This window comes from Mixophyes fleayi, chromosome 5, assembly GCF_038048845.1.
Source record: "Mixophyes fleayi isolate aMixFle1 chromosome 5, aMixFle1.hap1, whole genome shotgun sequence".
Classification (NCBI taxonomy): Eukaryota; Metazoa; Chordata; class Amphibia; order Anura; family Limnodynastidae; genus Mixophyes; species Mixophyes fleayi.
In genome coordinates, this window is record NC_134406.1 from 251,704,962 (window position 1) to 251,728,111 (window position 23,150).

Consider the following 23,150-nt stretch of genomic DNA (forward strand, 5'->3'; position numbering starts at 1 on the left):
TTGTTTTATAAAAATGTATAAAGTATGAGTAAGTGTGTAAAGTATAGCAATGTTCATCTGCCCATGATTGTACCAAATACAAACTATAAAACTTGTATCTCTATAGGTTAACGTTTTACTAACTGTACAAAGTGGTGTAAAATCTGGTGCTAAATAAATATTGTATTATAAAAAGAATGATTAATAGACGTCCATAATTAAACAGCTACACAGAAAGAAGCCAAAATAAACATGGGTTGTTCAGATATGTGGGCACATCTGCATTGTCCACATACACAAAAAGTAAAGTTCAATAAAAAGCCAAAGTTGAGTGCTGCCAAAACTAACTTGGTTGAGATAGTAGCGTACAAATGTACAGATAATGGGCCTGAGTCATTAAGGAAAGTAGGGCAAAAAAATGAGTAAATGTTCTCTGGGACAAACCATGTTACAATGCAAGGGGTGCAAATTAATTTATTATTTTGCACATAAGTTAAATCCTGGCTGTTATTTCATCTAGCACACAAATACTTGATAACTTTATTTTTACACTGAAATTTAAAGTTGATCTAGGACCTGCCCTACCCCAACTATAAATCTGTCCCCACATTTTAAGTTTACCTGCCCCTCCAATGTAACATGGTTTTGCCCAGGTGCAAAGTTTCTCCTTTTTTATGCTTTGCTCTCCTTCGTGACACTGCTAACTGTGCAGACCTACAACTCATTAAAAGCAGCCATAAGAAACAAAACAAGGTAAAATGGTCATCACCAAGCTTCTTCTTATAGTCTGTCACAGTGATTTATGTTAAAAAAAACACAACTATCTTTTTTCATATGACTGATGTTTTAAGGAGGACCCATCACCTTTGTTGCATTATGGATAACACAACCATTGAACAAACCTATATTTTATTTATTGCTATTTTTTCATAGCTGCAGCATGATGAATTTGAATGTTCAATGTATAAATTAGATTTTCCTGCTGTGTGTTGTGCGGGACATAATCATCATCGACATTTATTTATATAGTGCCGACAAATTCCAGAGCGCTTTACAATTGGGAACAAACACAATACTACTACAATACTGGGTAACACAGACAGACAGAGAGGTAAGAGGGCACTGCTCACAGGCTTACAATCTACAGGACAGAGATTTAGGGCGGTCTCTGTTTAGAGCAGTTATGTGATAACAGCTTATTTGCCGACTCTCCCGGAATGTCCGGGAGACTCCCGAAATTCGGGTCGGTCTCACGGACTCCCGGGAGAGCAGGCAAGTCTCCCGCAACTGCCTAGCCTAAATGACGCGATTCGATGTGAATCGCGGCATTTTGGCCCCGCCCCCCCATGACAAAACAGCATTTCCGTCTCAGGGCGGGGCCAAAATGACGTGTTTGGCCACCCCCGCCCCCTCCCGCCCTCTAGTCACCCTCTCTCGGACTACACTTGCCGAAAGTAGGCAAGTATGGATAACAGCGAGCATGCACAAAATTCTGCTGATGCAACTATTGACAGTTTCATGAACATTAATACACCCAGTCATGAATGGGAGCTGGCTACCAAAGGGCCCGAAAAAAAAATTCTAGGAAGATTGTAAGGGTTTTTTTGTAATATAAGTAGGGCTGTTGAATTGTTAAATAAGTCACAGTGGTGATATTATTTATTCTTATAGGCTAACTGTATGCAGCTCTCTGATTAGCTGATCGACTGGCAATATTCTACTAGTAATGCCTGGACGTTTTGGCAGCCAGCCAGCTCAGAGCATGCCGTCACACTAGTAATGTCTTGTTCTTCTGAGATCATTACTTCTTAAAGGCATTCTAACCTATTTTTATTGTCCTTATAGCTTACATCGATCAATGTGTTTGTGAAATTCCTGGTTACTATTTTATTTTTGCTGTTTGATGTTTATGTAATAAGAACAGTGTGTTACTGCACTAATAACTTTCACATTAGTTTCCTGCCTCCTGATCTTCCCTGACCTCTTGTGCACCCTCCTACCACTACAGCTTCCTACTAGCCAGTAATAGCAACAGGAGGGAAGAGCTGAGTGTGTTAGGATGGATGGACTATAGTGTAAAGAAAGCCTCTAATCTAATCAAATATGTATTTTAATAATACATATCTTACCCACATCTCTTTAGTTTGTTACCCGCCTACATACATATGGGAGCCTGTGCAATAGCAATAATATAAGATATAGATCTGTTCACAACTCAATTAGAGAAATAATCTAAGAAAATAAAACAGATTGCAGTGATAATTTACCTTGTTCGTCAGTCTACTTCTTTGTATGCTTTTTCTACCCACTTACTCTCAATACAGCACTGTGCAAAGGTTTTTTTTTTGCATCTTTGTAACCAAAAAAGTGCAAATGACCATCTGCCTAGGACAGTGTTGGCTAACCTATGACACTCCAGGTGTTGTGAAACTACAAGTCCCAGCATGCTTTGCCAATATATAACAACTTATTGCTGGAAGGGTATGCTGGAACTTGTAGTTTCACAACACCTGGAATGTCACAAGTTAGCCAACACTGGCCTAGGATTAATATTTGCTTTGTAACAATTTGATTTATGATTACATTTTACTTATATAACAATCAGAAGGTAACAAAAAGAATTGCACAGGCTCCTTTTACACCCAATACAGTGCAGGTACCTGATCTATGAAACCCCCCCCCCCCTCCTTGTTTTGTGCCAATACAGCACTTGGTGAACTCTTACATGCTTCAGTCAATGGACAGCAAAACTAGGGCTCTTCTCTTCTATGCACACATAACGCTGTCATTTACGAGACAAAAGGAACAGGAAATGGCTTATTGTGGGCAATGTGGTTGCAGAAGATGTACGTAATCTGAAGAATATATATGCATTTATTTTGTGACATAGTTTTGGCTATATTATAACTGCTTTTATTAACTTAGCACGGAAAAGGTTGAAAAGATTCTGCTCTAAGTAACCCCTTGTATATGTTGATGTTTGCCGGCTACCCCTTAAGCATGGAATTGTTCAAATCACTGAGCTTACAGTAACAATATATTTTTAGTCGGCTGATCATCACAACAAATAATCAAATTTACTTCTACTAGAGAAACGCTATCTGCATGGATAAAGGATGTCTTTCCCCAGACTTACGTGTTAATTGCTAGACAGAGGGAAGGGGGTGATATGGGTGGTGTGGTCTTATTACTAAAACTTGTGTGAAAGTGAGCTATTCTCACTCTTGCAGGATTATAATGAAAGTCACAGGTTTTCATTAGTGGTTCCCGAGCTTTGTGATGTTGTGACACAACAGCTGACACAGATGACACGTGAATGATTGTTTTGTGACACACTAAGGATAACAAACTAATAATAGAACTGTAGCCTTAATTAAATATTAGTATGTTTGAACATCAATGAATTGCAGCCAATTTTTTTTTACAATTTAAATACTCCCTTGCCCATGATACCAGTGTCATATCAATGCGTGTTTTCATTTTTATTTCAATCTGTTACTCAGAAATTCTTGCAACCCATCCAGTTTGCTGTCGTGACATAAAAATGTATCCTGACATACATGAATAGTTGGAAATTACTGAGTTAAAAGTATAAGGTTTGAGCTGAAATATTATTATCTTCTATTTATAAGGCACACGAAAGGTCAGTAGTGCTGTAGAGAGAGTATAAAGTAAAACATAGCATAGAAAAGCAGGACAAAGCATAAAATGCAAAAAGCAGTACAATAACAATATAGGCAAAGCTCTACAATATAGGCAGAACAATATTATGGCAATAATCACCGTAATCAGCACCCAGGAACCAGTAAAGAGATAATCTCTGCCTAAAATGTGAGGCATGGGAAGATGGGTAAATAAAAGGGAGTAAAACAGAACAATAAGAAACTGTACCCAAAAAAAGTGGGCAAAGCAAACAGGATCAGAATCCTTGACTGAAGAAAACAGGGAAGGTACTGGCATGGTGGTGGTAATTACAGTGGAGGCAGGAAGACAGGAGGGAAGAGGGCCCTGCTCATGAGAGCTTACAATCTAAATTAAGGAGCAAACAAACGGGCGTGATACAGAAAGGGTGAGACAGGGTGAGTAGGGAGGAGTGAGTGATATCATCAGTATTTAGAGGTCACTTAATGTGTTAACCCATGATAAAGGCACTGGTTAGAACGAAACGGGTTCTGAAAAATCGTAATGCAAACTGAATGCTACTGAAATGCTAACAAACACCAGTGTAACGATTGTCTCGTTGTCTGAACGCAGAGATCCCTGGGGAGATGGATACACGTGTTAGCCTGGTTTAGCACTTGTCGAACAGAGGCACGGAGTCTAACGGGTTCCACGGTCTTCACCAAGAACCGCCGCAAGGCAGGATGGACTTTAGCGGCCGGGAATACGCAGGTCGCGGCCCTCTGAACAGTCACTAGGCATGACACAGTGGAGAGAAATGAAAATGAAAATGAGAAAATGAAAATCTGAAAGCAGGTCAGCTAGCCGAGGACTAGTACAAGGTACAAAATCAATATGCAGAAGAAAAGTCGAAAAACAGGTCGTAATCTGGTACACAGGCAGTAGCGCAGTACAGAATCAGGATCCGAGGAAGAGAGGTCAAAACAAGCAAGGACTGGTACACGAGGGGTTAACAGGCACAAGCACTTTCCAAGAAACATTCACAAGGACAGCAGCAATACAGCATAACAGGGAGTCAGTCTGGGTAAGGAAACCTGTTGCTCTGACACTGTCTGAGTGTGAGAGTGATTTTTATATACACTGCAGAATATGCCGCCTCCCAGCCGCAATCATGTGACCGCCCAAACCAGGAAGTGCTGATCTAACGCAGAGACAGAGGGAATCACAGTGGCCTAGTGGTTAGCACTCCTGCCTCACAGCACCAAGGTCATGAGTTCTAATCCCAACCATGGCCTTATCTGTGTGGAGTTTGTATGTTCTCCCTGTGTTTGCGTGGGTTTCCTCCAGGTGCTCCGGTTTCCTCCCACACTCCAAAAACTTACCTGTAGGTTAATTGGCTGCTATCAAAAATTGACCCTAGTCTCTGTCTGTCTGTGTCTGTGTGAGTGTGTGTGTGTTAGGGAATTTAGACTGTAAGCTCCAGTGGGACAGGGACTGATGTGAGTGAGTTCTCTGTACAGCGCTGCGGAATTAGTGGCGCTATATAAATAAATAAAGATGATGATGATGATGATGATGATGAATCAGCAGCACAGGAGTGTGACCAGAGAGGTGTGTGTGACAGCCAGTGACCCTGGTAGTGAGTGTGACACTAGAAACAATGGCTTCTACTGTCAGACCCCATTACATGTGTTTGATTAGTATTAAAATCACCAATGGAAACTTGCATTCCTGTACTGTGACTGCCACTTGTAAATGATACCTAATATTTATTATTTCCTAACTGAACACTAACACAGCCAGATATTTCTCTTCTTCAGAAGATCCTTTGACAAAAGCTCTAGATGCTCTCAAGATATGTGTCATTATCTCAACACGTCTCTGCAAGCACATAAAAAACTGAGAAAGTTCAATTAAAATTCTGGCCTGTAAGACCAGGTGAAGCTATGCAGTCACCATCTTGATGGATGTTTTGTTTTTGTATTTTTGAATTAAGCATGTTTTCATTTTATGAAGAAATGTAAGTGTGCCTGTCATCTATGGTGGGAGCAGCCATTTTGTGTCCTATGACATTCTGTAAGGCCACCAACTAACCAGGAATTAGTGACATCGTTGAGCTACGAGGCACTCTGTGGCTGCCTTCGCTGTGTATAGACGGCACTTTTCTCTCCTTTCTATAATTGTAACTTAGTGAGCTAAATATGGAAAACAAATGTGTAGAGGATGCCCAAGAGACATACTACAGATTCCATATGACCAAAATAACTACTCTAGCTGTAAAGTCACCTTTATAGACATATTATCCAAGCACAACCACCCACACACCACTTTCCCCTACCTCCTAACATTTATCAATCATGGTTTGCGACAAAGTCTGTGCGCCGCGTTAGGTGGTCATGCAGCTGTAATGTAATATAAAACTGTGAGTAATTATTTCACAGAAAACATTTTCTTTTCCTAAAGTTAATATAGTTCTCTGGCATTTTTTGCTTTTCTAGATTCTGGAATATTGATATGCATTGCTGGCAGTTTCTGCAGGGTGAAGAACTTTTCTCTCTGTCTAAAGAATGTACCATCGTTGTCATGAATGCATCTAGACTGAATTAAAATCCTACTGTATTGCTGTCTGGTGTAACAGAACGGAGACATAGTTATAGACTTATTGACATATCAATGGAACGTCTCCCACAGAGACCAAATTATAATGAAAATGGTAGAATGTATGTTTGACGGTGACCAGGAATAACTTAGCTCTCCGTGTTTATAAACACTGCAAAGGAGTGACTGTCCGCATAGCTCATTATCCTAACATTATAGGCAGCACATAGACTTCTGATACTGACCTCATAGTTCTAAAATGCAGTAAACAGGAGACATGGCCTGTTTTTCTATTCATCATCATCATCTATTTATATAGTGCCACTAATTCTGCAGCGCTGTACAGAGAACTCACTCACATCAGTCCCTGCCCCATTGGAGCTTACAGTCTAAATTTCCTAACATACACACACAGATGGAGAGAGACTAAGGGCAATTCAATAGCAGCCAATTAACCTACCAGTATGTTTTTGGAGTGTGGGAGGAAACCGGAGCACCCGGAGGAAACCCACGCAAATACAGGACATACAAACTCTACACAGATAAGGCCATGGTCGGGAATCGAACTCATGACCCCAGTGCTGTGAGGCAGAAGTGCTAAGCACTAAACCGTGCTGCCTATTCCATTTAGTACCAAAGACTGTGCTGTAAATTTAACTGGACATTCTGGGCCTGATTCAGAGTGGAACGCAAATGAAAGTAAAGTCTCAGTACGTGCGAATCATCTGCAAGCCTCTAATTACAAGCAGCTCACTAGTTCAGGTGGTCGTCATCATCATCATCATCATCATCTGCTACTTACACCTGGCTCTGACCACCTACAAAACATACCGCTTCTTTGTTCATATCTGTGACTACGACCCAGTCTGATTGTGTACGCAATCCTTGAACACGTCTTTACTTGTCATTGCCTAGGTTAGAATACTCCTTCCCATCCCCATCACACCTTTTCAGCTGTAAGGAGTGGTCAGTGCCAAAAAAGTTGTGGGTCTTAACGCCCGAAGTTGCGTCAGCTCACTTTCTGAGCATGCGCGAAAAAAAGATACACTACACAAACAGGCGTAATCTCATTCTGTATCCGGCCCTCTATGTCCGGAGCTGCGTACACACTGTACGTGCTATATAGAAATCAGGATAAGAAAGGATAAGATTTTAGGCACATAAGAACATATTTAAATGTGTTACCACTTTACAGACAACCAACTTTCTCATGTGTTGCTGGAAAAACCCCACATCTCCATTACTTGGCCACACTTACATAAGCAGAAATTAAAAATTGAGAATTCCTTTAACAGCAAAACACTGGAAATAAACTCAGGATTACCCTGATGCTCTTGCCAATTAAAGTTTGCTAAGGAGAAACAGAGCAACTACACACTTCTCATGGATGAACCCCTGGGATCAACAGCCGACTTCCTTCTGAGTAGGTTTCAATAGCATGAAAGGAACTGAGTGAACAATGGCAGCTGCCTCTGACGTGCACTTTGCTGCTGAATTAATTATACTACATTTATTAATACTATGCATGTATTCCAACTGTCATTGGACTTCTGTAATATACTGTACATGTTCTGTACTCAACTGAAATAAAACCATACTTAAAATGAACGTACCGATAGACAGTTTTAAAGAAGATATACTATATTTTTCTTTTTTAATTCATTGATAAAATGATCTGCAACCATTTGTATTTCTTTTGCTCTTTAAGGGCACATAGACACAGGCGTTAATTGCATGCGTTTGACAGGTGTCCTTAAAGCCTAGCAAACTTCCTTGAGCGCCAATAGTCAGAAAAATAATGTAAGCACAGGGACCTATGAGCACACACTTTCTGACCAGCTATTGCGCCACTTCCTTCTCTCCAGCGCTCGCGAGCGACAAAAGATAGGAGTTCTACGGGGGCGCACATTAAGTACATAATAGACTGTGCTGCAGGGAAGCTTTGAGAATACGCTTTAAACACATTATTAAACGTGAGGACAAAGTACAAGCTTTCGTTTGCGTTTGTGTACGAAACCCTTGTGGTTAAAAACATGTCATGAAATTGTAAACCTCTTGGAAGTAGTAAGAGCAGCCGTTTAGTACTTTACAAGGGGAGATGTCCCTGGCAGATGTAATTTCAGAAAAGGAAGGAGAAACCAATAAACCATTTGTTTAATGTTTTAAAGCTGCCACTCTTATTATCCACTTTAAATTAATAACTAACTTTCAAAGTGTCAGTCCGTACAGGTTATGGTCTAGGGTGCCTTGCAAAAGTATTTAGCCTCCAACATATTTTTCACATATTATATTCTGAACTTCAAATAGATTGAAGTACGATTTTTTTGGCACTGATCCGCCAAGCATGGAGTTCCATATCAAATACAAATAAAAAGTGCAAAACATTTCCACAAATTACTAGAAATGGTTACATTAAAAACTATTTAAGCCATTTGTGATTGCAAGCTCAAATTTGCACAGGTGCAAAACACTATCTGAATCCCACAATTTGTTCATCCATTCCACCTGTGTAAGAAATTAGCGAGTGACATGTGACTTATTCTTTAGTTTATATAAAAATAAATTATTTCTGTGTAGAGTACAGTAAAGATCCCCCTCCTCCCCCCCAAAAAATAAAAATATGTGTGAAGTTGAATGCAGCATTCCAAACAAGTCAAAGTTATAATTATAGAAGGCACAGATCTGAGGAAGAGTACAAGACCATTACAAAGGCATTGTATATCCCTCAGAAGTCAGTCATCACACAGAAGTGAAGTAAGTATGACACTACTGAGAGACAAAGGGCCTGATTCATTAAGGATCTTAACTTAAGAAACTTCTTATTTCAGTCTCCTAGACAAAACCATGTTAAAATGCAAGAGGTGCAAATTAGTATTCTGTTTTGCACATAAGTTAAATACCGACTGTTTTTTCATGTAGACACAAATACTTGATAGCTTATTTGTGCACTGAAATTTAAAGTTGATATTTGTGTGCTTCATGAATAAAAAAAAGTCAGTAACTTATGTGCAAAACAGAATACTAATTTGCACCCCTTGCATTGTAACATGGTTTTATCCAGGAGGCTGAAATAAGAAGTTTCTTAAGTTAAGATCCTTAATGAATCAGGCCCATAGTGCTTAGAATGAGGTTTGTCCTGCAAACTTATTTGCAAGTCAAGAACTGCATTTTTTGGAGAAATACTGTGAAGCAGATTGTTTCACTGAATAAGCTACAGAAATCAGTGGCTGCGATGGAAGATAATGTACACGGGCCAACAAAATTGTAAAACATTCCACAAACAAGACCTTTATGAGAGGGTTACAAGGAAGAAGCCTTGGTTGCAGAAATAAAACATATTTTTGTTTGCACAACGCCGTCTAGAAGATTCTGCAGAGAAGAGGCAGAAGCCTTGTGGTCTGACAGGACAAAGAGGAACTTTTTGGTTTGAATGCTAAGCAGAAATCAAACACCGGACACCAGCCAGGTAACGCCATCCACACCGTCAACAATCAACTGTTATAGCATCATGGTATGGAGTTGCTTAAAAAGAAAAGTCTTTCAGAATCCATACTTTAATCCTATCAAGAATCCGTGGCAAGACCTCAAGCTTGTTCTCCATCAAAGCTCCACAACTAACCTGACCCAGCTTGAGCAATTCTGCAAATATTGCTCCATTTTACTGTTCAAAGTTAAACACTACAGAATATTTCACCCGAAGCCATATCAGTAACGATTTTGCAAACGACTGGAAAAAACCCAAAGTCCCGTTCAGCATGTCGATTCATGTGTACACACTATACGTGTTTTAAAAGATTTACCCTCAGATCCGTGCTCTTCATCTGTTATAACCATCTGCTGAAGAGATCATGACTCTGTAAAATCTATGGAGATACCGATTGTGAGTGCGTACACACTGCAGGATTGGAACAACATCATTCCATCATTGAACGAGATTTTAAGTCCGGTTTAAATATCAAATGACACGATACAATGAGCTTTGGAACAACCATTGTTAGTTTATCGGGCGATTAGCCGATTGTCGGGCCAAAACCCTGCAGTGTTTAGCCAGCTTTAATCCAGACTTATCCAAAATGAGGGCTTGCTCTAATAGTACATAAAGGAGGTACTGGAACTGCCAATCCACATGGGTTGCAAAAACAATAAATTCCTCCAGCCGCTCGAAGTTACACAACAGTTACCTTTCTTGCTAAGATCCACATTTTTATTCAACACAAACTGGGGGATTAGTGAAGATTTAAAGGCCTTAGTAACTATACCCACTTCCATTATACAATGGACTCCTCATTTTTCCATGAAGCACATATAAATACATCCAGCAAAGGTTTCATTTAGGTAATTCTGTCGCTTCAAATTCTACAAAGTCACGTACAGCAACAAGAGAACCAGGAGCAACAGGAGAGGAGTACATGAAGAGTCTACGGTATTACATTGGAATAGTTTAGCTGATAATGTAAGCTTGATGGATGCACTCATTACACACACTGACAAACCACAAGATTCCTTGCATTACACATGGGATTCTGCTTAAAAAGGGCATACAAAAGAGTGGAGACTAATTGGATGAGGATTTTCAATCTACTGGGAATGAAGCATTTCCAATGAACGGCTTCAGGGTTGATATGTTGGAAGGTGTGATATTCATTTCAGGAAGATTCATTTGAGACCACAATCTTCTAGAATAGGTTTCAAGAGGAACCTCAAAACACTTGCGCTTCCTCTTGCAGTCACTGCAAAGACTGCTGGAAACACAAGTCAATAATTAATACATAACCACTGCATTGTATTCAATGAACACTATTACAAAAATCAGCAAATTATTTGAAAGAAGGGTCTTATTATCATAAATTATCCGAGAAACTATCAACACAATTAAAAAAATATTTTAAGAAGACAAATGGGGAGGAGGAGAGAGGTAGGAATGGGGTGGCAAGTGGTCAGGGGTTTACGAATATTAGTCATGTGTTTCAGCAAGAGCGATGAAGATTGTGAACTATGTTCATATCTGATAAATAATTACCCAGTTGTATCACGGCTTATTAAGGCATGGCTCTCAAGTCCCCGGAGTAGCCCAAGAGATAGACCTAAAATAACTGTGGACTGTCAAACGGTGGTTGAAGGAGGCTCAGGTTCGTAATGACTCGTCCGGGCAGTCCATGTATTTTGGAAGTTTACTGGCGTGTTAGGTAGGGTAGCGGTGATACTTTCCAGTTGGTAAAATGACCAAATGCTGTTTATAGTTGCCGAAATCGAAGGGGGGGAGAAACATCCTTCCAATGTCCTGCTATTAGGCATTTTTGCAGTGTTTAAGATATGTTTAGTTAATTTTTGCGTAGGCCGTAGCGTGCCAGGAATGGGCCCGGGGGGTAGCGAAAATAATGGAGTCTGGCATTTTAATCTGTGTAATTGACTTGACAAGAGCATGAACTTGCTGCAATAGGGTATAGACATCAAATGTGCATCAGGTTATCCCGACAGCCAATTTCGGTAGCACTGTGGCACAATGGTTAGCATTGCTGCCTCACAGCACTGGAGTCATGAGTTCCATTCTGAACAGGGCCCTATCTGTATGCAGTTTGTATGTTCCGCCCCTGTTTGCGTAGGTTTTCTACCGGTGCTCCGGTTTACTCTCACATTACAAACACATGCTGAGAAAACCCAGTATGTGTATGATAGGGAATATAGACTATATAAGCTCCACTGGGGCAGTGAATGATGTGGATGATTAAATATCCTCTGAAAAGCACATTGGAATATGTAGGCGCTGTACAAATTACTGTTACAAAGTCATAATCATCTGTGGTTCAAGTGGAAAAGTAGAAGTGGCGGTGTGGCATACCACAGTATACACCCCCACTTTCACCACTGATAATAATAATTAAGGTAACTTCTCTTCAGCTGCAAATTACCTTTCATGTCATCCTTAAAAAAAAGGCAAAGATCACACACAAAGGGTTTGTTTAGCTACATATATTGTAGCAGAGTCTACAGAATATCTGCAATAGCAAAAAAAAATGAAAATTGAATAGCTTCCTCTTTTAAAACTGACAAATGAATGAAAGGTCCAGACAGAGGGAATGCCAGGCCAATCCGCCTGCCAATAACGTGTCCACAGGACAGCTTTAGACAGAATAACAAATTGTCTTAATTATTAAGACTAAGGGCCTGATTCATTAAGGATCTTAACTTAAGAAACTTCTTATTTCAGTCTCCTTGACAAAACCACGTTACAATGCAAGGGGGGGGGGGGGGGGTGCAAATTAGTTTTCTGTTTTGCACATACGTTAAATACTGACTGTTTTTTCATGTAGCACACAAATATCAACTTTAAATTTCAGTGTACAAATAAGCTATCAAGTATTTGTGTGCTACATGAAAAAACAGTCAGTATTCAACGTATGTGCAAAACAGAATACTAATTTGCACCCCTTGCATTGTAACGTGGTTTTGTCCAGGAGACTGAAATAAGAAGTTTCTTAAGTTAAGATCCTTAATGAATCAGGCCCTAGGACAGCACTGGGGTCTATACAGTGAACGACTACTGGTTACACTAGAAGTTTTGACGTTAGATTCCAGAAGGGGATTAAGTTCCACAGAAACATTTTACAGCCAGCAGTAGACAGATTAACAAACATAATTTTAACACCAGATTTTTTAAAATATGTGAGTGCAGTTAGACAAACAAGTCAAATTTGCACAAGGGAGGTCAAGTCCCCGATAACAAGGAAGCATTAATTGCATGACTGTAAATACAACTTAAGCTAATCCAACAACTGTATCTCACTACAACTTCCTCAATGTATTTCTCACTTTCAACAACAGAAACGGCCCATGCAATGATTTGCATCAGAGACACAATAACAGAACTGCCACTCTGTAATTCTAAGGTACATTAACCTTTGGACAATTTACTAAAAGAAAAAAAACTGAGGAAGTCACAGTTCTACTCACACTATGAGACTGACTCATTAAGGAAAGGAAGACAGTAAGTTTTCCCCTGGACAAACCATGGTACAATGCATGGAGTGCAAATTAATTTATTATTTTGCACACAAGTTAAATACAGGCTGTTTTTCTTGCAGCACACAAATACTTGATAGTTTTATTTTTACACTGAAATTTAAAATTGATCTTGGACATGCCCTACCCCAACTATAAATCTGTCCTCACATTTTAAATTTACCTCCCCCTCAAATGCAACATGGTTTTGCCAAGATGCAAAGTTACTCTTTTTTTATGCTTTATTTTCCTTAACGAATCAGGACCTATATGGTTCAACAGATGGGATAATTAACCAAAAACACATATGAAAGTAACTTTAGGTGGATTTTTACTTTATGAGAGACGAGAAAATTTTCCCTGCACACAGGTGACATCAGCACAGCTATGTAAGTTGGTGCTTCTTTCTTATTATAATTTAATGTTTTTTATTAACAAGACTCTGCAAATCCTATCAGCCAGGGGCGTATGTGGAATTTTATTTCACAGGGGGGGGGGGGGGCGATTTAAGGGTGGCGATTTAGTCCCTGCCCCCTTTTTGACAGCTAAGGCTGCCCGGCTGTTCTGATTTTAAAGCACAAACAGAGCAGCCGGGCAGCACAATCTTCCTGCCTGTCTCTGCCGAACGGACCTGCACATAGTGTGCAGCAGCCGGCAGCAAGCTCCTGCTAGGGGGAGCTGCCCCGATCCCCCCCCCCCCCCCCTGGATCCGCCACTGCTATCAGCCAAGTAGCAGATACTCGTAAAAAAATATACTGCCGGCCCCCAACGTTTGGTAGTACTTTCTACTGAGTCAGTGGCACATGTTCCCTGGCTCCTTAAATGACCATGTTGGCTCCTAGGTTTGATTGACTGGCGTCCGAATACTACATTATAAGTAGCAGCCAAGCAGAGATCAGCTTTATAGTGTAATCAGATGAACTTTTATGTTACCAGTGTTGCTATGGGTTATGCATATTGTTTTATTTTGCACTGTCCTATCAAATAAGCCTCTATGTATTAATACTTATGGAGGAATACCTGTATCAATTGCTGAGGAATTAAATATTGCAAGATATTTAATAATTTGCAACAAGGTGAAACCATTGAGCAGGGCCGTAACTAGGGCTGTGCGAAAGGGGCGACCGCCCAGGGCGTAACGCTGGAGGGGGCCGCAATTAGGGAATATTTTAGGTTAATTTGGTTAAAATTGAGGGCTAGGGGGGCGGCATTTGTCTTTCTCGCCCCAGGGCGCTAGAATTCTAAGTTACGGCTCTGCGCATTTGAGTAAGAACGATTGAAAACCACCACAATATCTATAATGACCAAAGATTACTTTAATTTCCAAAAATTAAATCCCCCCCCCCAATTTTCTCTTCATTATTGTTCAAATTTAAATGCATAAAAAACAATAATATAGCAGACACACACCTTAATTATCAACCACACTAAAATAAGAGCTCTCACAGGAAATATTATACATTTCAGTTCTACAAATGTTGTAGTTGTGACCGTTTTAGCATTCAACATGCTATATCTTTCCCTCTCTTTGACTTTATCAGATTTCAAAGTTGCTAATTTTAGAAAAAGTTGCGCAATAATGAAATTTTACAGTACAAAATAGGTGCAGAAAGAACAGGAATGGACCGAGCTCTGAAAAGACACAGCAGACTTGTTCAGATGCAAAAGAGACATAAATTTATAGAAGACGGGGATCGCTTTTATAAATATCAGGATAATTCTAAACAAGACGTATGTCACAATCAGCTGACAACTGTTTTGATACCCAGCGTAGGGTAGTTACTTAAATATGCACAGTGCAGTAATCTAGAGGAACCAACTTTCATCAGACCAGATCAAAAATAAATATTCACTGGTTGCAATGGGCTACTGAATAGAGCAAGTTTAGCAGTTCATATATATCCCCCGTTGTCTAACACTTCCTGCCTGTCTTAGAGGACCATGGTTGCACATTGTATCACCCACCTTAGCCCACCACAGAATGCATCTGAAGCCAAAAGTATTAATAAAATTATACTAATACCTTAACAGTGCTGTAACCATATCAATAAGACATTCACGTCTACCAGTCATTTCCAGCGATCTAATAAAAGCAAATATCTCACCGCTGTGGGCGCTACTTACTCCCTGTCATTTAATAAAACTAATGACACAGCTACACTTACAGTAGTGCCCTACGATTATTAAAAATGAAATAGATTACATGCTGAGCGTTGGTTCCCTATGGTGAGGCAAAATTGCACGACACTGAAACTCTTTCATATTGTCGGATTATCCTTGCAAAACACAAATGTACCCGGGCCCCTAGGGGACTGGTAATTATGGGTTGCCCAGTAAGTCAAAAAGCAATAATAACCTGCGGTGACAGGCCTCATGACCACAGTGTATTTATCCTACAAATATAAATACACATCTCACACACCTTTCCTGACACAATAATGTACCGGGCAATTAATGGGCTAATCAATGAGTAAGATGCATTCAGTAGAAAGCTTACAATCAAATTATTTTGAAGCAACTGTGTTCACGTGACATAAGGGGAAAAATAATGAGTTCTGTCAAAAAAGTTAAACATTCATTTGGATGAAAATGTCATTTAAAATCATTTGTTCCTCACAAAAACTGTACATAATCAAAAAAGTCTTAAGATGCTTTAGCTGACAGACTACAGTGACCTAAATTTCTTTCCTAACGCTGTATTCTAATTTTATACTTCCTAAGTCCAAATTCTGCCTGCATCCATCATGTAGCTGCGATGTAAAGATAAACATATGTTAAGTTTACTTATGTCTACTTAGAGGAAGTTATACATAGATATAAATCACATATTTTGAGGACACTGACAGGCATTACACAATGTACTGGAAATCTCAAGGGACGTTCAACAGCCACCAAATTAACGCCGGAGGAAACGGGAATTGTTGAATTTCAAAAATAAAGATGAGACCGCACCAATGTGTGCCAGTCATCTAATGAACTTCTCCTGGTTACAATGTCACTCTCTATTTATTTTTCTCACTCTCTGTGACAAGCAACAGCTGAAATGCCTTGGAAAAGCTGTGCAAGCGCAACACAACAGAAGTGATCATGGAATAGAGTATATTTTCTGTCAGTAACAGATTGCATCATATAACTATCACATTCCACCCACAGTACAGGCTGCAACTACTTTCACTTTCCATCAATTTCACATCTAAAATTAATCAGAAGCCGCCAGATACTGCAAATCCTACATGTAGAGTTTCAGGTCTCGCCATACAGTAGCCAATCGTATCTATTGCACAGTGTGTGTGTTGTGTGTGTGTGTGTGTTGTGTGTGTGTATATATGTGTGTGTGTGTATGTATATATATATATATATATATATATATATATATATATATATATATATATATATATATGTGTGTGTGTATGTATGTGTGTGTGTATATATACATATATATATATATATATATATATATATATATATATATATATATATATATATATATATATATATATTCACCACACACATATACATGCTGGTGTGCACAAACTAATGCCACTGCACCCACGTGACAGTAAAAATGAGTGCATTACAATATAAAGACATATATAGCATAGCAGACTGCAACAGACAGTTTCCTCCTGATCCAAAGTCGCAATGGTTGTACAACATGTGGATACTACTCAGTGTGTGTCAGTGTCACAACATGTGAATACTACACAGTGTGTGTCAGTGTCAGAGTTTATCTGTGAACAGAAACATGCAGAAGCCCTGCAGTCATTTCCTCCAGCCTTATCACTGTGTTGCAATCTAACAGTCTGCAGGAAAGTCTAATCCCAGCTACATGTGTCCACACTGCAAAGTTGTGTCTCTTTCCTTCCACCCCCTCTACATACAATGTTGCAGGAATGAGCTGAGCTGCTGGAGGGCTGCTGCCTGCTTACCAGATGCGGAGGTGAATCGGGAGACTTAACACTCCATTCTCGTGCAGACCGTGAGAAGCAGCAGAGGAGAGGTACTGTGCGCTGGTACTGTGTGCTGGTACTGTGCGCTCCACCATGCACCAGACTCACAAGCCTCTGGGCTGAGGGTGGCTTACTGCACAGGCTCTGCCTCCAGATGACGTCCACAGTCGCTGTCACATGGCCACATGAAAGCCAAGAGAGCGCTGGTTGTCGTAGCAACTCCAGGGCTGCTCTCAAATTATTTTCAATAGGGTCATCCGTCATTCTGTGTGTGCACATCTGAATCATTATAGGCTGCCTGCAAATATGGAACACCCCCCTTCTCATTTACATAGCAGATGAGGTGCAGGGCCCCCTCCTGCAGATGAGGTGCAGCACCCCCCCTCCTCCTCCAGAGTTTACTGTCGCTTTCTAAGATTTTCCAAATATTTGTTCATTTTTGCAGTGTTTTTGGGTCAATGCTTTGTGGGCAGCTTACAAGACAGGAGGGGTTACTGCGGCTGAAAGAGTTAATTTGGAGGGTCGTGTGTTTGCATAACAAGTGGGAGACTTTCTGCTAGAGAACAGGTCCAGCTGGACTTTGCAATGTTGTACTTTATTATCCATGTTAATCATCATCATCACCATTTATTTATATAGCGCCACTGATTCAGCAGCACTGTACTGAGAACTCATTCACATCAGTCCCTGCCCCATTGGAGCTTACAGTCTAAATTCCGTAACACACACACTAGGGTCAATTTTGATAGCAGCCAATTAACCTACTAGTATGTTTTTGGAGTGTGGGAGGAAACCAGAGCACCCGGAGGAAACCCACACAAACAAGGGGAGAACATACAAACTCCACACAGATTAGGCCATGGTCGAGAAATTAACTCACGACCATAGCGCTGTGAGGCAGAAGTGCTAACCACGTAGCCACCATGCTGCCCATGCTTATAATATATTCAATGGAAGAAGAAGGTTCTGGTTTGTTACTGGACTCCACTATCAACACACTACAGAGTAAAAATAAATTCATTATTCACACACTTTATAGTCCACATCTATAATAAATAATATACAATATATACAGGTTATTCCCTAACTACACTCATTTTAATTAATGTTTAAGAATTAAGTTGTTTAAGGAAACACTGAGAGTGTGTGTTCTTTCTTTTCTACTGTTATTGTTTAATGAGAAGGGGAGGAATATAAGTGCATTTAGCACAGGTTTAGGCAAAAGGTAAACTGACAGACGGTATACCACTGCGTATTTGTCCCATAGATTGTAAGCTTGCGAGCAGGGCCCTCTTACCTCTCTGTATCTGTTACCCAGTATTGTTTTATAAGTGTTTGTTCCCAATTGTAAAGCGCTACGGAATCTGCTGGCGCTATATAAATACATGTTGATGATGATGTCAAATAAATAATAAATATTACCATCTTCAAATAGTGAGTTTAATAAAATAGCAGCTAATAAAAAATGTATTTTATTACTGATATATAAATATATTTTAATGTGAATATTTAGATGTGAATTACCGATAAGGCTGCACGCAGACAGCACTTCTCAGAAACTGTGGTATGCCTACGTTCAGCTGAATTCAGCTGCTAGGTGAGCGTAGCTCAGACTTGAAGTAATAAAGCGCTAATTGTCCTCTATGAAGAAGTACACATCCAATGCTATAACTGGTGTTGATTGGAAGAAAATGCACTTTTCTTGTTGTCAATGACAGTTACAGAATTCCGTGCGTACTTCTTCATAGAGGACAATTAGTCTTATTTATAACTTCCAGTCTGAGTTCTGCTCAGGCACTTGTAAAATAGCATATTGCAGACACAAGCTTTAGCAGCAATAGCTATTATCTACTGTTCTTTCCTTAAGATATATTCAGGTATGAAACTTGTAATGATACAAGGCCACTCGCGTGACATGAATCTGTTGTGGCCTGCTACAAGTGAAAACAAAATAGGCATATATCCGCTAATTAAAATGACATTATGCTAATATTGCTTATAAATATATACACGCATAGGCAAGAGCGTAACTATCACCATAGCAGTCAATGTGACTGGGGCCCGGCAGATCAGGGGGTCGGGGGTCTTTATAGTACTTAATATGGCTCCATGATGAATTTATCCAGGCAAATACATGATTTTGAAGATAAAATAACTGTACTAGTGCAATTAGTACTCTGCCATGTTGCATACTGACCTGGCATGAATTAGACACTGTGGTGGGTATGACCTGGTGGGTATGATGGTGATACGTAGACGGCCCCATTGCTATTATACTGTTAGGCCTGACATTTCTATCTGCGACCCTGTACAGATTACATTTTTTAGTGACAACTGCCAAATAGCTAGTGGCTTTACCATTTGTTCTCAGGTGTTCAATGAGTATGGTACGGGATACTGGCCCATGATTCCCCCACTGTGTCACATAGTTTTTGCCAATAAGCTGGTGGTGGATTTTAATCCTGAAAAGTTTGTTCCATATCATGCCATAAATATTTGATATAATTGAGTTCTAGTAACTGGAGAAGCCAGTGCATTAAGCTGAATACACCGTCACGGACTTGGAGCCATTCTAAGACATATCTGTCCTGGTGACATCATCAATCATCATCAACATTTATTTATATAGCGCCAGCAAATTCCGTAGCGCTTCACAATTGGGACATGGGGCATTATCTTACCAAGAAGGACCACACACATGTGGTTATGCACTTGCTCAGTAACAATGTTCAGATATTGTGTCACATTTACATATTGCACAATTCACATGAAGAAAACCAATATGTGGCATAAAACCACTAATATCTTATTAGCACCACTACTTTTGCCGACACCCAGCAGGATGGAGGATGGCATGTTGGTATTCTTCTTTTCCTGTCCCCCTTTAGATGCCAAATACCTTTTCTGTACAGAAAAACAGTAAATATTTGTCATTACAACAAATGATATACTTGGCCTACAAACATAAATATTTAGCATGGTGGTAGCTCAATGTCCATCATATACAGCCTAATGACCAGCATATACATCTCATGTCCACCTCCTACAGTTCCAGTACCCACCGCTTACACATTCATGCCCACCATGTTAGTCTCATGTCTACTGCAGACAAATTCCCACTGCATACAGCTTCATGCCAGTGTAACATCCCCGTCCCGCCAACATACACTGACCAATGAGAACTCACCCCCAGCCCTGAGAGCCAATCACGTGTGCTCAGTCCATGTCTAAGAACCAATAGAATACAACGTTTGCAGTAGTAATATTGCTCTAAGGAATAATTTTCTTCTTGAATTCCGATTGGCTGGAGCTCCCTGGAAAAAACTAAATGTTAGCTCTGACACCAATGCCATTGATAGGAGAGGGAGTTTGCTGTTTTCATAAACTCCCTCATCGGGTGACATTGTGCTAACATGGTAGGACTGTGTGAAGTGGAAGGTGTGTAAAAATCACCCTCTAATAGGTGCAATGCTGCAGCCTTCCCAAAATGTTGTCCATGTCCAATTCTATACAACTTGATATTCCCTGTAGAATTTCCAAATTCCTGACTCTGGCGTGTAGATCTCAGAGAACGCAACAGGCTTTCCACTTTGTCAGGAGTTGTGAGGTACACTCTAAGATTTGGGAAGCAGATTCCTCTCTAGATATCTCAAATAGTGTGAGATTGGATAATTTTATGTGTGGCATAGGCTGAGCCCCATGCAGCTGTCCTGATATAAAATCTAAATATGCTTTTTGGCATCTGGTACTGATCAAGATCTAACTTAATATAGACAGAATATCTGGTAAATATGCAGCTTTACTGATAAACAACTAACTTAAAGGGGGAAATTCAAATCAGTGCAAGGTCCCTAAAACAGTGCATTCAGGTGCAAGCAAAAATCAGCAATGTTTTAATTACTTGTATGTGACCCTATGGGACTTTGCGCTGAATTGAATTCCCCCAAAGAGTCCTTCTGAGTCATAAGACTTTGTAAGAGCCCTATAGGACGATCTGAAACCTCTAACTAGATGGTAACATATATTGACTGTCCTGTATAAAATGTTCTCATACTTGCCTACTCTCCCGGAATTCCCAGGAGGCTCCCGAATTTCAGGGAATCCTCCCACACTCCCGGAAAAGTAGGCAAAGCTCCTGCATTCGCCGAAATTTACAGCATTGAATGGAGGGGGTGGGGATTAATTGTATCATTAAGCCCCACCCCTGCTATTCAATGCCGCAAATTTCGGCATTTTATAGTGGGGGCGGGGCTATGGTGACGCAACGATGTCGCCACGCCCCCCTCCTACCCCTTGTCACATGACATCTCCCCCGGATCTCCTAGGGAATAAATCTTAAAAGTTGGCATGTACTGTATGATCTATCCTCTTTATATGTGCTGTAGATCCTCATAGATCACCCTATTTCATATGTTTTGGATTTATGACCATGTTAAGCTACATTTACAAGTTTCAATGAAATAATCACAAAAGTGAACACTTTCCAGGTCTTCCACAACTCAACCTTCATGATACTCATTATCTGAAAATATATAGATAACTAATCTATACTATACTAAGCTTACGGAAATAAGACTTCAGGGTGCGAAGTCGGTGGCTCAGTCTGGGTAGTCACGTTGGGCCTGATACTGAATTAGGAGCAAAGCAAAGAAAATGAGCAATTTTGCATTTTGGCTAAACCATGTTGCATTAGAGGGGGAGGTAAATTTAAAATGTAGGAACAGATTTATAGTTGGAATAGATCAATTTTATTTTCAGTGTAAAAATAAAGCTGTAACCATTAATGCACACCTAAGTATAACCCACTCTTCCAGTAGATAAAATGTAAAATAAATAAATATATTAGGAGAAGTATTTTCTAATAACATGTTCCATAAGTTGAATGAACTGAGGAAATGTTTGGAAAAATCGTAAGGACATCATAAAACGTTAAGCAATTACATGAACATTTTGTTATATAATTGTACTCAATTGATATTTCCCTGTGGATTGCTGTTATGGCAAGAGGTAGACACTAATTACTCCTGAAAATACATTTAAAATGAAGAAACATTTCTGCAAGAACTTTGTTTTCCTGTGTTTGTTCCAAAATTCCGTTGGAGATGTTGTACATTGAAAAGAACACTGCCCTGTGCACTTATTGTGAAGAACATCATCCTGTTAAACAATGAGCTACGGCAAAGAAAAAGTGGTTAGACTTCTGAGACAGGACCGTTTCCACTAGACTTCAAGACTAATGAAAGAGCTTAGGAAATAAAAGGTGAAAAAAATGCTTTCGGGAAAAGTGTTTTAACAGGCGTGTAAGAGGAATGTTAATAGAAGATAAGAAATGGCAAATACATTCAAATCTACTAAATTTAATGACTTCACTATAACATTTCAAAACTTACAGAAGCCTCTTGGGGGCTATATGCAGCAAATCTTCATAAAAAGGAAAAGTTGCCCATAGCAACCAATCAGAATCTAGCTATCATTTTCTAAAATATACTGGATAAATGATAGCTACAATCTGATTGGTTACTATGGACAATATCTCCACTTTTCCCTTTTTGAAAGTTTTGTGACATGAAACTGGTAAGAGTAACTGTATCTACCAAATTGCCTTGGTTTACTTATTCTACAGTAGCTTGAAAAATGCAAACTATCGAATAAGGGGAAGGAATTGGGGTGCTGAGGAAAAGAGGGAGGGGTCTTTTCTTTCATTAAAGTGTAAAGTACCCACAATGGAGGCAGCCATTTTGTAGGTAGAAACATTAATAAGCCTATCAATTCAAATGGAAATAGTGATATTGTGCCTGATTCATTAAGGAAAGTTAAGCAAAAGTAAGCAAGTAAGGCAAAACCATGTTGCATTGAAGGGGGGGGAGCGTAAATTTGAAATGTGATGGCAGATTTATAGTTGGAGTAGGGCATGTCCTAGATCAACTTTACATTTCAGTGTACAAATAAGCTATCAAGTATTTGTGTGCTACATTAAAAAATAGACAGTATTCTTCTTATGTA

At 39.7% G+C, this 23,150-nt stretch overlaps 1 protein-coding gene across 1 annotated transcript in view; it reads right to left on the reverse strand.

The window, feature by feature from the left end:
• Positions 1 to 17,310, reverse strand: part of NCALD (neurocalcin delta) — a 79,442-nt gene extending 62,132 nt beyond the window's left edge. The window contains exon 1 of the mRNA XM_075213899.1: positions 17,127 to 17,310. The gene's annotated coding sequence lies outside the window, so the exon portion shown is untranslated. The remainder of the gene's footprint in view (positions 1 to 17,126) is intronic.
• Between the last annotated feature and the right edge of the window lie 5,840 nt (positions 17,311 to 23,150).